Source organism: Podarcis melisellensis (genome assembly GCF_964234715.1).
Source record: "Podarcis melisellensis genome assembly, chromosome: 9".
In the NCBI taxonomy this organism is placed as follows: domain Eukaryota; kingdom Metazoa; phylum Chordata; class Lepidosauria; order Squamata; family Lacertidae; genus Podarcis; species Podarcis melisellensis.
The window spans coordinates 37270602-37287448 of NC_138541.1; the positions used below are offsets into that span (position 1 = coordinate 37270602).

Consider the following 16847-nt stretch of genomic DNA (forward strand, 5'->3'; position numbering starts at 1 on the left):
CTATGCATAATAAAAGTACATGTTCTAAAATTCTTACTTGTATTTCTTGTTTATTTGTGGGATGCTGTGCCTACCTACTAAAATTCATCTTACGTTTGTTTATTTTTAAATACACCAACTATTTAGCTGTGCTAGGAAAAAATAAATGTCAGAATTTGGTGAGTGTCAGCTATAGGAAAGCCAGGGTAGGGAAAATAAACCATCTTTGCTGTCCGTCTCTGAGTGATGCATGCATTTATTTCTAAGGCAGCTATGTTTTTATGATAAAGGTTTATTTTATTATAGTTGGTGAGAAAGTCAGACAGCACCATACCAGTTCAGCATCTTCATCATATGGAGTAATTGCACAATACAGGCCTCAGCTGAGTGCTGGATCACACAGCTAGTGGGGCAGTATATGGAAAATGTCTTTTTCTCATGCCATTCCAAGCTAAAAAATACAAATAAAAGGTAATTTCAATAGATGCCATTTGAGTATATTGTAAGTGACACCTGCTGAAATTCCCTTTCTATACATGTATTAAAGGTGCAGGTGCCCTGCTCTCTGTGTTGGATCTGCCCACTCTATGTCCAGATCATAGAATCACAGAATTGTAGAGTGGGAAGGGACCCTGAGGTCTAGTCTAGTCTAAACCCTGCAATGCAGTTGTCCAATATGGGGATCAAACCTGCAACCTTGGCGTTATTAGCACCACACTCTTAACCAACTGAGCTATCCAGTACATATATATGACCCTTAAGACTTGCTGTGCCAAATATATAAAACGATTGGAAGGGCGTATACCTACCAACATGTATGCCAGAACAATGTCACAAAATACATATATTAGTGTTACAGCCAAGTTACACTGGAATTGTAACGGTGTGTTAAGGCATGGGAATGTGGAATATTAAATAATTGGGGGTGGGGGGTAGATAGGCAACAGAAGCCTAATGAAAGGAGAATGTAAAGATTTTCTCTCTTTCTCTCTCTCATACGCACACACACACACACAACCAACTATTACTTTTAAAAAATCAGGTGTAGTGGAATCAAGCGTCACTGTAATTGCTCTTCTCCAGAGTCAGCGGAAGAGAGAGTCGACTTCTTAAGCTCCATGGAATATGGATCAGTCCTTGTTAGCTTTGCATTTTGCATGAGGGCAGTGTAAGAGAAAATGTGGGTGTGTAAATTCTCCAAATGATACAGAATGCGATCACCTCTATTCCCCCCCCCCAAAGCTCCCTGGCATCTCCTTCCCAACATTAGGATAAATCAGTAGATGCCACAACTTTTCCGGTAAAGTGTTCGAATGCTTCAGGTCTACCCAAGGCCAGAGTTTAGAAGTCATTAGGATTTAGAATTAGTGCATGGATGCAACTTTATTGCACTTTATTATTATTATTTTTTAAAAAGTCCAGTAAGTAGTAGATATAACATACATGGCATTTCTCATTAAACATTGTTAAAATATAAAAATAATTTCTCATGAACAGAAGAATCTACATTTGGGCTGTCAGGCTAAGCAAGCATTCTTTTACAAGTAATTTTGACATGGAGTTTTATTATATATAATTGTTTTAAACCTGCTAATTTTATTTCTACTTAAATAATTTTATGTGAATTTGTTTTTAACATTTATCTGTATTTTAATGAATATTTTATATTGCTTTATGTAAACTGTTTAGAGGGCTTTATCGATTAAGTTTTATAAAAGATTGTGTTTTACAGTGCTTTTTTTGAAAAAAAGGGTGGTGGTATTCACCATGAAGTTGTCACAGTAAGTGCCACACTTTTAACACCCCCCTTTTTAAATGAAAGTGCTGCTTGTGTACCCCCATGAAAAAAAGCCCTGCTGTTTTTTATGGTTTTGTGCTATTTTTTGTGCTAGTACTGCTTTCGTATTGACTCTTTTAGCAGCTTGTTGCTTGTATTTGAATTTTGTTGATTTTAATTTGTGACCTGCCTAGAGGACATGGTTAATTGTGTGGCATATAAATGCCGAAAATAAGTAAATAACATCTTCCCCAAGACACAGAATGAAAGAGAGGATAACACACACACACACACACACACACACACTGAATACAATTTTACTTGAGTGTGATCGGAGGCTGCCAACGCCTTACTTGTTGCGAGAAGTTGAAATCTTACCCATTTTCCACCAAACCACGGGTGTAAAACTTTGTATTAAAACATGGGAAGCAGCTAACCCAACCTTTAGGCCAAATATCTGTGCAAGATATCCAACACACTTTGCTTCTTTAGAGTTCTTTAGAATCATGGGCGAAAATTAATGGCGGGCAAAGAACTAATGTGTACCAGAAAATGATTCATCCTCTCATCCTTAATAATGAAATAATAATAAAAAAGGGTAGTCAGTGCTGCGGAGTTGCTCCAGCAAGCAGGTCTCCAGGAACTCGGGTTCCCTACAGAATTCCCCTTGATCTTAAAGCTTAACTTGAAACATTTATATGCACAGAGCACCTGACCAAAAGATGTGGTGGAAAGATACTTTTATCACATTGGCTGTATACCTTTCTTAAATAATACATCCCTGCTTTCTTCCCTACTGAGAAAATTGATTCTATTCTCTATAATTTGTGTGTGCGTGCGTGCACTTTTATAAAAGTTTTTAAACAGCAAGACAGTTTTGGCTATCTTCTCCCACTGTGCCCTAATTCCTGGAAAGATGCTCCATCAGAACAAGATAACTTTAGCCAGGGCAAAACCTTTAAAAGAAAGAAAGAAAAAGTATTACGACTAGGCAAATGGCGATTTGTTCTTAAGATCATTTTGCCATCTTGACTGCATATAAACAGAAGCTTGTATACTGAACTAAGGGGAATCCAAATTGTTCAAGGAATCCCAATACTGTGCTCAGAAAACTCAAAATCTATGGGCTGGCTAATTTATGCTGATTCAAAATATTTCTTTGTGTTTACTTCTTTTGAGCCAGTGTGGTGTAGTGGTTAAGAGTGGTGTACTCGTAATCTGGGGAACTGGGTTCGCTTCCCCGCTCCTCCACATGCACCTGCTGGGTGACCTTGGGCCAGTCACACTTCTTTGAAGTCTCTCAGCCCCACTCACCTCACAGAGTGCTTGTTGTGGGGGAGGAAGGGAAAGGAGAATGTTAGCCACTTTGAGACTCCTTCAGGTAGTGATAAAGCGGGATATCAAATCCAAACTCTTCTTCTTTCGATAATTTTGCGTCCAATGACCATTTCCTGGCACCTCAGGTAAGTCAAAAACAGAGGTTGTTTTTTAATTACAATTTTATTTTAATTACATAATTACAGTTATGAAAATACATACAAAAACCTTACTATTAAATCATCCTATATTTAAACCCAAATATGTATAGGATAGAAAATATGCAATAGTTGAAAATTTCAGACTTATATCAATGAAAATAATATATAGTTTAAAATTACATTCATATTTCAGATTCCAGTGATTTATGAACAAGCCTATCTGCTGTACATTGTCTTTTAAATCTCTTACAATGTGTAAGATTTCTTTACAACGTCACAATCCAAACTTGCTCATATCAGGATGATTTTTCAACTATAGAAAAGCTTCTAATATTTGCCTGAGTTGATAAAGAAGTACAAAGATAACTCAGATCTTACACAGTACTGGAAGATCAATAATACCAGACAATTGATTTGTGTTTTGAAATGAAAATTCTCTACCCTCCAGAAGATGCAGAATAAAAGCCCAATTGAACCCAGTTGAAGAGCCTTAACATAATAGTTAATTGCACATTTATAGCCCCCTTGTAAAATTTATGCAATGGTGTGACTGCTTCAGGTCACAAGGTGGGGTGAAACAAAGATTAACCAGTCGTAGCAGGACACACTTGCCCCCCTTAAAATGGAAGACAGATTAGGGTTTGGGTGAAAGAAAGGTTAACCAATCATAGCAAAATGTATTGTTGACCCTTAAGAAGGAAGCAGGGTTGGAAGAAACAAAGGTAACACAGAGCGCTACAAATTATATATAATTTCTACACTTTAACTTCTTAATTTCTGACCCTCCATGATATGGTCACAGGCAGGGAAAAGCTTCTCATCTGCAGAATGCCAATGGAGAAGGCTAAGATTCTCTAGAAACCTGGGAGTCTGTGTGGGGTTTAAAAACCTGTTGTTTATTTTGAAAAGCACTCATCCACTCTTAACAGGATTAATAATTAATATTTACATAGCATTTTACAAAAAAAAAATCACTGCATCAAAATTTTCATACTATAAATGCTGGAAACTATTATGGATTCCCATTCCTTTCAGCTGTGATCTGCATTCATTTGCTGTCTCTTGACCTTTTTCACTCTTGACCTTTTTCACTTCAGAGCAAAGAGCAAATTGCAAAATGAGGACATGGGGAGAGAGACAAACTGTGTTCCATTAAAGAGAGAAAGTGGGGGGAAAGGTTAACATTGGTTTGCTAAAAAAAGATCTAAAGCCTTGACTCTGAAAAATAGGTTAGGATCTGAGAGTGGAATCCATTTCACTCTTCCTTGGACAAACTCTGGTGTCATTCCTTCAAGGAAGCCCAAAGATGGGACCCAACTCTACACCCTAAGAGGAACCGCTCAAAGTAACAGTTGCTGGAGAGGGTATGGAGAGTTAGGTATGTCTATTTTTCCATATGTGGTAGACATGTCTAGTGATCAAAAAATATTTGGGAAAATATATTTCGTGAAATCCAGCCGATCCTTGGACAGAATTTAATGCCTGACCAACTCATGGCATTGCTCTCTAGATTTGTTGACGAGGGTAAGATTGTTGTTGTTGTTTTTTAAAAAAAGACCTGTTAAGCTCTTTCTTTGCAGCAACATGCATTGTGGTGGCTCATAAGTGGAAGCAGATGAATGGAAACTTGACTGAGCTATGCCCAAAATGGAAAAATTGACAGTTAAAATCCAACAAAGATACATTCTGTGCAGAATGGTTGTGACCTCCAGGTATATATCAAATAAAAAGAATGATGGGAGCCCTCCCTTAGCACATGCTTCTACCATATTGTCATTTTCTTGTCTGATTGCATAACATACCCTTAATACAGCTATTTTTTGTTTATTCACCATAGCATACTGAAACATTTTACTGGAAAAAAACCCTTCTTCCATTTTCTTAAATGAAAATATTTTCTTGGTTTCGTTTTTACAAGTATATGTAAGCTCCATTTTCCTTTATTTATACATTTTCTTGTTATACCTTATATATATGCTTTATCTTGTCTTGATGTACTTATTTAATTTTGATGGCATGTTGCTGTATATGTCATTTCTTTCTGTATTGAAAATTCCAGTAAATATATATATATTAAAAAAAATTAAAAGCATGGCGTAGAAACCTGTTTAACATGGTAAGGAAAACAAAATGTTTCAGCTTTATTTGATTTTTGTACATGAAATATTAATATTGAGTTAATAGTTATCAGCATCCCTTTCCAAAAAGGATCTATTAGAATTGTTAAAAAGTGCAGTGATGGGTAACAAAACTGGAAAAACTATTGTCAGAGCACTGAGGGCAACTGTCTTTATAGATTAAAGTGGCCATGTAGCCGTCATTGACAATCTACTGAGGTCTGACTGATCAACAGGTACTGTTTGTTGTTTCTTCCGTGTGTCAGTTTAGATTGTGGCTGCTATTACCAGGAATTCACTGCACAGCTTCCTTAGTAGGAATAGCCCTAACATTAGGCAGAGTGGGGCATCTGCCTCAGGCGGCAGCTGATACAAAACAGCAGCAGTCCAGCCACCATTCTACCTGAGTTATCAAAGAAAGATTCAACAGCCAGTTGGGTCAGATTCTGTACAAGGAGAGAGAGAGAGAGAGAGAGAGAGAGAGAGAGAGAGAGAGAGAGAGAGAGAGAGAGAGAGAGAGAGAGAATCGTCTTTTCCTTCGCTTCAGGCAGAAAAAAATGTATAGTGTTCTTCCTTAAGTTCCAAAATGTCCTGTCAGAGGAGGTTGAGAAGTCAACATCTCTGGATTTCAAAAAGGATGTAAACATGTTTATTATGTCAATAATTAGTGCTGTGATTTGTTGTTAACTGCTGCAACCTGTTAGGAAAAAAAGTGTGGTGTTTAATTCGTTTATAAGTACAACAAAAATACCTCAGAGTGCTGTTAACAGTTCAGAATTGAAATGAACTTGCTCCTAAAGATGCTTCTCAAAAATCTCCTTTGTCATTATTTAAAATAAAAATACTATTCACAAGTCCACTGGGTGCTCAAATATTCTCTGAATATTAAATGTCACTATTTTAGGCATCCAATGGTTTTTTAATTTCAATGTTTGATATATGGCAGCTGATATTTTCTCCATACCTGGGAGTTGATCTATAACAACATAACATTTCGTATTCGTCAATCTTGACAGCAGACATGCAATGGTGTACCACAGTGGTTTTCAAACTTCTCCATTTCAGGAAAATGTTCCACACTGAAGATTGTCAAAATCAAAATAGTCAAGAAATGTCCAAACGAGTCCAAAGCAATAGAATGTATAATCCTGAGGTGAAAGCATCACATTCAAAATCTGTATTTGGCACTGAAATTTCTAATTCAAAGTTGTGAATAGCAAAGTGGGAAAATGGATGAACTTCAAGTATTTGTGGGTTCTTGTGTCAGTTCCACGTGAAATGATTACTAGGATAAGACCATTCCATAGTCCTCTGAATTCTAGTAAGTAGATTTCCCAGTATCCAGGTTACTTAAAAGGCTCCTCAGATGTGTTGGAACCTTCTGTGGGATCCCAAACCTCTTCCTTAGATGCCATCATGGTCTCTGTTAGACTGACTCCTGACACCCACAGTGATATCCAGTAAAGAAATCGGAACATGTTCCACATTTTAAATGCCAGAGTTATTGCTGGCACTGTGACAGGCCAGCAGGAGCAGGCTGAAAATACCTCTCCAAGTTTCAATTAAGAATCATTTCCCATATTAGAATTGTTATCATTGCTTTAATTTTGTACTGATTGGTTCCACTTGTTTTGTAGGGTTTTTTTGTGATGCATGAAGAATAATCAGTTTATTTTCAGGTTTCGTTATGGGTTTCAAGCACTCTTATTGACAATTTAATCCCAAGAAGACAACATTACAGGAAATATTACTAGCCTGTTACCTATGTGCATGAAGTCATGTACAATATTTTTCTCAATTGCTTCACTGTTACATTAAATATAATCTAATATACTATTGTGTATTTCTCCACAGTTATTTACAAATACACATTTCAGAATATAATAACGATACTCACCGTAGTCAGGAAACCAGGAATAATCTTTGTTTTTTCTACCATATTAAGATCTTCTGAAACTTTTACAGAATTACTTAGCAAAGACCAATAGTGACATCCAGTGGCCATTAGGAGCACATCTACAAACTACAAACAAATGTTGTGCATTGTATTATAACTTGAAACAAAATAATTGCAGTGCTCAGGTGCAGAAAAAAAGAGATATGAACACAATACCCTGTGAAAAGAGAAGGACACCCACAGTTTTGTTGCATTTGGCACAATATTTTTAAATAACTCCCAAGACACGCAGGATGGGTGCCTAGATGCTGGAAAGCAACAAAGTCAGAATGAGGTTAAGAATCTTGAAATCAAAGAAATCTCCATGGGATCATGGCTTACAAGCCTTTTTAGACCAAGCAGCCCACAGATTGGGAACATTGGTAAAACATGAGAAGGAAGACAATTTTATAGATGTGATGAGAGGCAAATACTTAGGGTTGTATACCAGCTGAGGAGAGAAGCACCTGAAATATCATTGCCTTCTGTTAAAAAAGTTTTACCTTTTTCCCTATGTTTAATTTGCTCTTCCATTTTCCAGAGCCAGAGGTGGTATAGTCACACAAGGGTGTGAAAGGCTATACATGAGAATAACCTTATTAATGTTTTACATTTTGTTCATTTGTACATGACTGAGAACCATAATAAACAGTTCATAACAAAGCAACTTCTATGACCTCGCTTGCACTAATAGGACTTTTAATGTGTGCTGTACTTGTTCTTTTTAAGGAGATGCAAACCATCTTGACTTATTCTGTGTTCAGTGTATCTTTGGACCAAACTACACATTGCCTTAATGATGTGGTTTACCCTTTAAAGCAAAGAGGAGCTGTTGTCCCCAAGGCAAGTATGCAGACATGGAGGCCCTGATCCAGATCAGGACCACAACATGGAGCGAGAGGTTAAAGCCCACAGTTTCCAAGCCGGGGTCCCAACCTGTTTGTAAAAAGAAAATATTGCACTTACATGATTAACAGAATGTGTAGTTTGGCCCTGTGCTGTTGGAAGCTCTTCTGAGGATGTTACCTATGAATGGAATCTGTCCTTAGGAGGACCAATGCTTCTATTGCACAGAGTGAGGCAGAGCTACATAGCAGATCTCACACTAATACTTGACTTTTTGTGTGTGACAGCACTCACAGGTATGAAGTACCACCCCCTCTTTCCCTGCTTCTTATGGCAGTCATTTTGCACTAGCACCTATGACACTTTCTGCATATAGGAGTTCCAGCATCTCGTTTTTTGTACCAATCTGCCCAACTACATGCGCACACACACAAACACACGACAAACAGATAGACAGACTTTAGCAAAGTTTCATAATATGTACTTGGAATCTATGCTATCACAAAACAAACTCCAATAAGCTAACAAGTTTTTCCTAACTTTATTTTACCTCTATTCTATGAAACTGAAGGTGATTCTGCGTTCTTGTTGGCACTGCATTAAGCAATGCAATTATTTTGCAAGTGTTCAACATCAATTACATTCTCTGTTTTGCACACGGCTTCCCCATTTTATTTTAAAAACAAAAGTGTTAATGGGGGGGAGGCATGGGGTGTGTATAGCAGAGAAAGTAGAAATGCTTCTGGCATAAGTCAAGGTTTTAGCCTGCAGGCAAAACATGAAATAGCTGTTAAATGTGAGGGGACCAAAAGGAAAAAGAGAGATAGTAAAAACAACCATCCCAGGAACCTCTGCTAATGACCACCATTTGTCCTCCTGTGACATGTTCTGTAACTAATAGCACATGACAAAGTGTGTGTTATGGGCTTTAAAACCGGAAATTGAGGGACATCCTTGTTGGAAGGCTAAGTGATTTTAGTATATGAGTGAATTCGCGATGAAATCATACAAGGGTCTAAATCAGAGATGGGGAACCTGTTTCATCACACGCAGCTCCCTAGAATACCAGGGGCATCGTGGGCCCCACAGCACCAGAGACTGCGCTCAGGAGCCCTCTTCACCTCACCATTCCACAGCGAGGCAAGAGGATCACTGAAAGGTTCACCTGCTAACGTGCTATTGATGTCCAGCACTTGGACTAAAATGAAATTATATTTGTCTCTGTGTCTTTGAAAATTACTTCTAAAACAGAGCTAGCTGTTTTCTCACTGCCTGAAATTTGGGGAGTGGGGGGGGGGTCTGATTCCTTGGCAGGATGTAGTAGAATGCTCAAAAAGGCCAATTCCCAGGAAAACAGTGAGTCACAGAAGCAGAAAAGCAACTGAGTTTTTCATTGGAATCGGTGGAAGACAACAGATTGGAACAGCAAAACAAATGAAAAGCTAATACATGAAGCAAAACGAACCTGGTTTTTAAGAACTAAAATATGAAGCAACTGAGGCTTTCAGTCTTAAAACGAATGGAAGAAACGAATGTACTTTTTCCGGCATATGTAGGGTATATCGTCAATTTTCTATTGCCTCTGGAGACCAAAACCTAACTTGTTTACTCACATACATTCTTAGGTCTATAGATCCTATCAGCAGTTCTGGCTATAACTGTGTCTAGCATCTCAGTTTTTTTTTTTATTATCAGCGTGATCATCCCAAATTCTGTTTTGTCCTCCAGCCCATGCATAGGAAATGCTGGGGGGGGGGGGACAACTGAGAAATTCTGGGAGTTTTACTTTTGGGGAGTTAGTCTCACAAACTACAAATCCCACCGTTCTCTTGCTCTCCCTCCCTGTCTTATAAAGGGGGGTCACAAAATTGTAGTTTACTGTTCAGAGTGCTTCCTGGTTTTGTCATAATATTACTTCTGTTTTGCTCAAAGAAATTTCATAAGATCCTATTACTGTCCAATGAAAAATGTTCAGTATAGTACCACATTTATCCCGATAATCCAAAACAGAGGTTCCCAACTGTGACACCAGTTTTCCATGAGCTTCATCCAGGTGATCCACGATGAGTCTGTGAAGAACGGCAGGAGCAGTGGCTGTGAATGGCTGGAGTAGCACATTAAATATTCACCTTGATTATTAATTTTATATTGTAATTTTTATTATTATAATTTATATATAAATTCAAGTTGTAAGACGATAGAATACAATGCAAGAAAGAAAAGAAGCAAGAAAAATACAACGAAAAACCACAAAGCATTTAGCACTAAGTCCATCATGAACATCAGGAATTTTTCAATGGTCCATAGGGAAAGAAAGTTTGGGAAACTGCTGGTCTAATATACAGGCAGTGACCAAATTGTGTGGAGCGGGAGGGTTATGTTCTGGAGGTTCTCCATGCAATCAAAAGGGCAGGAGGGCAGCGCTACTGCAGTTGCCATTCCTGAAATCACATAGCTTCACCCTGGCCCACCCTGACATCCAGGTCTGCTAACCAAAAACCTACACGTAGGCTCTTCTCAGAGTAGGAACATTCACATATAATGCATAAAGACAGCTACTGACTTCATGCTATAGTTCATTTTGGAATTCGCTTCCTGTTGCATCCTCTTTATCAAGAGCAATTTAAGCTGATTGAGTGAAAGTGTCTCCCTTTTCAAAATGATTTGTTTACTACCATTTGCCAGGCAAGAGTTTCCCACAATCTCTCACTTTCTCTTCATGCAATTTCGCCATCATTCCAGATATAATATAAGGGGTTGACAAAAACAAACAGCCATACAAAAACTAGGCGCTTAGCCAGACATTTTAAACTTTGAACTCTGCTAAAAGGGTAAATGTTTCACACAGCATAGCTTCTCCCTTCTTCCTCTTTTCCTCAAGCTACACAGAGTTTTGTCAAGAAACGGACTAATTAATGTCCTGGATGGAACAATTTCAGCAATAAATGGTATTCCTGGAAAGCTTGGGTTAGAATAACTCTGATTTGTATCTTACTTCTAATTAAAAACAACAACAACCCAAAGTTTCTACTCCAGAATTAGCCAACACAAGCTGCACTAACATGATACAGTCAGCTCCATGGCGGGGGGGGGGGGGAGTGATCAGAGGCATCCATTAAATTCTGAGCCAGCCCCACCGCTGTCGCTGTCGTGTGATGGCATGAAGGCAGGGCCAAGGATGTGTCAATGGAACCACCACGTTGTTAAAGTCCTGTTGGGCAGTGGCTGGGGTCAGGATTGCATCCGAAACCTTGCCCTGCATGGATATTCCAGTCAAAAATTTCAGCCCCATTTTTCTTACTTTTGACATTTTAAATCTTTAATGAGCTTGCTTACCCAACTGGTAAAATCTGTAAGTCAAGTAAGTATTTTTTCAGATGTATACGCAGCTATTTATTTATTTAACTAATTTCTACCTGGCCTTTTTGAGAAAGCTTCTCCACAAAGAGAATTGGCACAATCTACACAAAGAGATGGCAATTGACTTAGAATCTCAGTTGATAATACTTGTACATTATAATGGACAATAATGGCAAATTCTGTATGTCCGAGCCTCTGAATACTCAGCAACTACACGGGGACAGGTTAAATACATTGTGTAAATAGATACAAATGGCATGTAATTCTTTATTACTGTTGCAACAGCGAAGTGGATTTGTGTCACTTTTTCAAAAAGAGAAGCACTTGGAATTGTAGACACAGATGGTGATTCTTCGCCTGTAAATTGTTTCTTTTAGGAAGCACAAAAGAAGAAACTTGTTTCAACAGCATTCCTCCAGGAACTGAACATTCTAATGCCACATTTTTGCAGAATAACAAAGACGTTTGCCCTGTGCAAAGACACTTGCCCCCAAGTGCTTCATTCTGCATTGTGTGGGCTGCATAAATGCTTGCTGTTTTTTTCTAAAAGGCTTTACTGCCTGTTTGAATCTCATATGCTTCAAATGGGTTGTGGTTACCCTACAAAAATGCTGGAAGGCTGAGCAGTGGTGCTAAGGAGTGTCATTCAGCCAACCGACATTTTTCCTTCCTGGGTTCTCTACGAGAGCAAAACTAAGATCAAGGAGGAGAAAGCAGACAGCCTGGAGTCCTGGACCACCCCTTGAAGTTGTTTTAAGTAAGAAGACAGGAGGGCTTGACGGAATCAAGCCAGGTTGGTGTCCTATTTGCCCACTGGACCAGCCCCCATTGGTTCTAGGCACCCCACAATATTATGTGTGTTTCCATCAGTATCTCCACAATCAGAGCCAGGTGATACAGGGAACAAAGTAGGCAACATCAGGCACCAGCTCCGATCGAGTGAATCACATTTACAAAGTAAACAGCAGCCACAAAAGTAGACTTTCCTTCTAATGCAAATAGGAGATGGGGGACAATCCAGATTTATACCACGGGGGGTGAAGAGTTAAAGTGCCCCTTTCATGTATCACGCCAGGTCCCAATCCAAAGCAGGGCCTCTTGAGCCTGCTATTAACTTTAAAAGGAGCCACGCAAATCTAGTTCAATCCTAGCTTGAGTGTTCTAGTGGGTTTTGTTTTGATGTCCTTCCAAGAGATAAAGACTCATAACTTTCACAGCCTTTCCTTCTGAAATATCAAAAGAGCCATCCAAGCTCAAAGCAGATCAAAGTTGTCTTGTCTTCCAATATAATCCAAAGGCATTTTCAACAGGAGGGATTCATCAAGTTTCCTTTATGTTTAAGGAAGACTGAAAACAGGAAAAACAGAAATGACATGATTACATGCTGATAGATCATATCCACCAACAAACAGGAGGCACAATAGTTGTGAGCCAACTTAGCAGAGTTACATAGCTGTAGTAAGTACATAGAGTGATGACAGCAGAACAACATGTGCTTAAAATCAGCCACATATATTCTTTCAGCAGGACCAGCCTGAAATATTTTGCTGCCTGAGGATGAAGGGCAAAATCCTTTCCCCCCCATTCCAGATGAATCTTATTTCACCACTGGCAACAGACCAGCATCTTCTGCTATGTACAAGGGTAGCAGTTTACTTAGGATATGTAGAGCAGATAACAGAGAACACCCAGTCCCACACCCCATCTCCCAGCATCTACCACCTGAGATAGCTGCCTCACTCTGTCAAACAGTAGGGGTGGCCCTGTCTAAGTTTATGCCTGGGCAAGCTGTTTTTCACTTGATTTATGCCACTTATGTGCTTCACACTTTGAACACAATGTGCCTCACTCCCCTCCTCTGCCACAGCACAGTCTAGATCTGAATCAGGGGAGAGCATGGCTTTTTTTTGGTAAAGCAAAACAACAAGGATGGGAAGTCAGATGCTGATTAAAGCTGCATCTGGTTTAGCAAAAAAATATATGCTTCCAAGAGACAGGCATTGCATTTATAGTAAACTCCCCATTTACACATGTTCAAGGCATGCACCACCGCACATGTGCTCATTGCCATGAACCGAATAGTGGCATGAAAGCGGCAAAAACAGCCCTTAAAAAGTGAAATTAGCAAAAATGGCACAAAAATAGTGTCTAGCAATCCCACAAGTCTTCGCAAGTGCAATCCCAGGAGCTTTTGCGCTGACCTTTGAGGTCTGTGGACAGCTGGAGTTTAAGCAAGGAGGTTTGGAGGGAGCGACTGTGGTGGGATTTGGTGGGTTTTTTTGTTTTTAAGGGTTTTCCAAGGGTTTCCAGAGGTTTAGAGGGTGCTTGCAGGCATTTTCAAAGGTGTTCCCAAGATACGCAGTTTCATTTAAATGCTCAGTGCCTTGGAACATAGGTAAAATGTAAAGGGACCCCTGACCATTAGGTCCAGTCGTGACCGACTCTGGGGTTGCAGTGCTCATCTCGCTTTATTGGCCAAGGGAGCCAGCGTACAGCTTCCAGGTCATGTGGCCAGCATGACTAAGCTGCTTCTGGCGAACCAGAGCAGCACATGGAAATGCCATTTACCTTCCCACTGGAGCGGTATCTATTTATCTACTTGCACTTCGACGTGCTTTCAAACTGCTAGGTTGGCAGGAGCAGGGACCGAGCAACGGGAGCTCACCCCGTCGTGGGGATTCAAACCGCCGACCTTCTGATCAGCAAGTCCTAGACTCTGTGGTTTAAACCACAGCACCACCCGCGTCCCTAGCCTTGGAACACAACCCCCACATAAATGGGAAGTTGCCTGTAAACTGCTGAGGAGGAGAATTAATGTTTGTGGGAGAATGAAGAAAGCTATCTATCACACAAGGAGGCACGCAGTTAAAATTCCAGTAAAGTACTCTGCCATGGTGTAGATGCATATATAACCTGATATACATTATCAGATGAACTGGCTGGGGCTGATGGGAGCTGTAGTCCAAAATACGTGAAGGGCACCAGGTTGCCATTTTGAGGTGTTGCCATTTGTGTGAACCTGGAGATTATGTATATTTCCCACAAATGACTCTACCTAATATAGAACAGACAGCCTTCACCACCCTGGTGCCTTCAACATGCTTTGGAATACAACCCCCATGAGCCCCAGCCAGCTGGAGGATGGTGAAGGCTGAAGTATAAATACTGCAGAAATGTCCATTGTTTCTGTGCTGGATGTCATCTATAAAGCTCTGGAAAGCTTCACAGATCTGACATAAACACTTAGCGGGATGCCTAAGTATTTATCATGTTCTTTAAATTTTTATATTCCAGCCTTAAGGAGCAAACCAGTGAAGAGCCTTGGCTAGGCTACATCACACTTTCCAATTAATATGGATCAGGTATGTGAAAGGTGAGCCACTTGGGATGCTCCGATCCCTGAATAGCCCCAGGAAGTCTAGAATATGCCAGAGGGGAAAGATACCTATATACGGATGACCTAAGGAAACCTGTAGAGATGTCTTACTGAGAAATAGGTATGTACATTTCTTTTGGATTATAATATCTGACTGTATAAATGCACTTAAATCATGTGTTGACTCTTCCCTATGCATCCATAAAGACCTTGTTCTTTTTGACAAGCTCACCACAGATTTGGGTTCTCTTGATGGCTCCTCTGTCAGGCAGTTTCCTGGACAAGGAAAGCTGAGTCCAGCTATTTAAAGCCTAACTTTCCGTTTAACGTTCCAAGCATTGATTAATTCTCACTTTTATTAGACCCTGTAATTTAAGGAGATCTGCCCCATCCCAGATTAATAACATCATCATGGCTGACACAGATCAGTAATGTACAGTGGTACCTCAGGTTACAGACACTTCAGGTTACATACACTTCAGGTTACAGACTTCGCTAACCCAGAAATAGTGCTTCAGGTTAAGAACTTTGCTTCAGGATGAGAACAGAAATCGTGCTCCAGCGGCACGGCAGCAGCAGGAGGCCCCATTAGCTAAAGTGGTGCTTCAGGATAAGAACAGTTTCAGGTTAAGTACGGACCTCCAGAACGAATTAAGTACTTAACCCGAGGTACCACTGTACAGAGGCAGAGCTGTCCCTCTTGGTGTAAGTTGAAGGGTGGAAAACCTGTCTCTGCATTTTTGGTCAGTGTTTTTCCTCTTTCATTGCAGCATGTCATAATCCAGCGATTAGGCCATGATGAAATTCAGCAGCCATCAGACAAAATGATTCTGTGGGTAGCAGATCCTTTGGGGAGAACTGATTTTGGCTGATAAATATAAAGAACTCCAGCTCAGTCTCTGGGCAAAATGAGATTGATAAATGAAACGTCTGTAGTGCACAGTGCTCACTTCCTGTCAGAGAAACACCACACTCCCCATTGCTTGTATTGTGATATGTCTGACTATGTTTAGCAGCGTTTGCCAGCAGGCTGCCTATCAGAAGGACCAAATCTGCCATTTAACACATTGGGTGTTCTGTCAGCACAAAATGCTGAAGCCGTTAATTGGCCTAGCCCAGACTGCTAATGTTCGAATCAAACATAAATCTAAGTAACTTAAATGAATTCAGACTGTCATGTCTACTAGACTTGCAAAAAAACAGTGGTTATTTTTAAAAAAATAAAAAGGAGTTCAAATGACTCCAAACTAAACCACCACAAGTATAACCCTCTTCTTAGAGTTTTCTTTCATGGTGTTTATTTACCATATATTGAGATTCATTTCTAAAACATATCAAACTGATAACAGATTTCGTTATGATATAATTATGAAGTCCACTGATGAACCAGATAAACCAAATTTTGCTCACATTTTGAAAATACTGCATTTTTACAAAAATTAGCAAAAGATGACCAGCTAATGATAATAGGATCCCCCTTTTGTCTTTTGTCTTATATAATTTGTTGATTTGGAAGTCCTATTCTTTTTTAACCAATCTTTCATTTGGGAGATGACACTTTCTCCAATAGCATTGTTATTTTAAACCCTTTTGGGATTGCGGACAGTATATGAATGTATGTCAAGGGTCTCTCCCCCCCCCCACTCTGTTGTTTTTGGACTCAGAATCAGTTCAACAGGGTAAAACTAAGCAAAACAGAGCACCACATAACTTAATGAGCCTTTAAGATATATCCACATATACATACTACACCACATAATTTAGAATGTTGTACTAATTATACATCCTGTTCAAGTCTTCTGAGGACAATCTACCCATTATCTAAGAGAAGGGAAACATTTCAATGAAAAGTTTCTACATCTAAGCTGACACAAATGATCTGGCCCGGCACTGATCAGGATCACCAATAAATTATTTCAGTGGTTGGAAGGAACTCTTTAGTCGTTGGTGAAGCTATAACAAATAGACAGACAATGTG

At 39.5% G+C, this 16847-nt stretch overlaps 1 long non-coding RNA gene across 1 annotated transcript in view; it reads right to left on the bottom strand.

Moving 5' to 3' along the window:
• Positions 1–5831: 5831 nt before the first annotated feature.
• Positions 5832–16847, bottom strand: part of LOC309378263 — a 32023-nt gene continuing 21007 nt past the window's right edge. The window contains exons 3-4 of the long non-coding RNA XR_014171967.1: positions 7249–7374; positions 5832–6048 (exon numbers count right to left, since the gene is read on the bottom strand). This is a non-coding gene — a long non-coding RNA (uncharacterized lncRNA). The remainder of the gene's footprint in view (positions 6049–7248; positions 7375–16847) is intronic.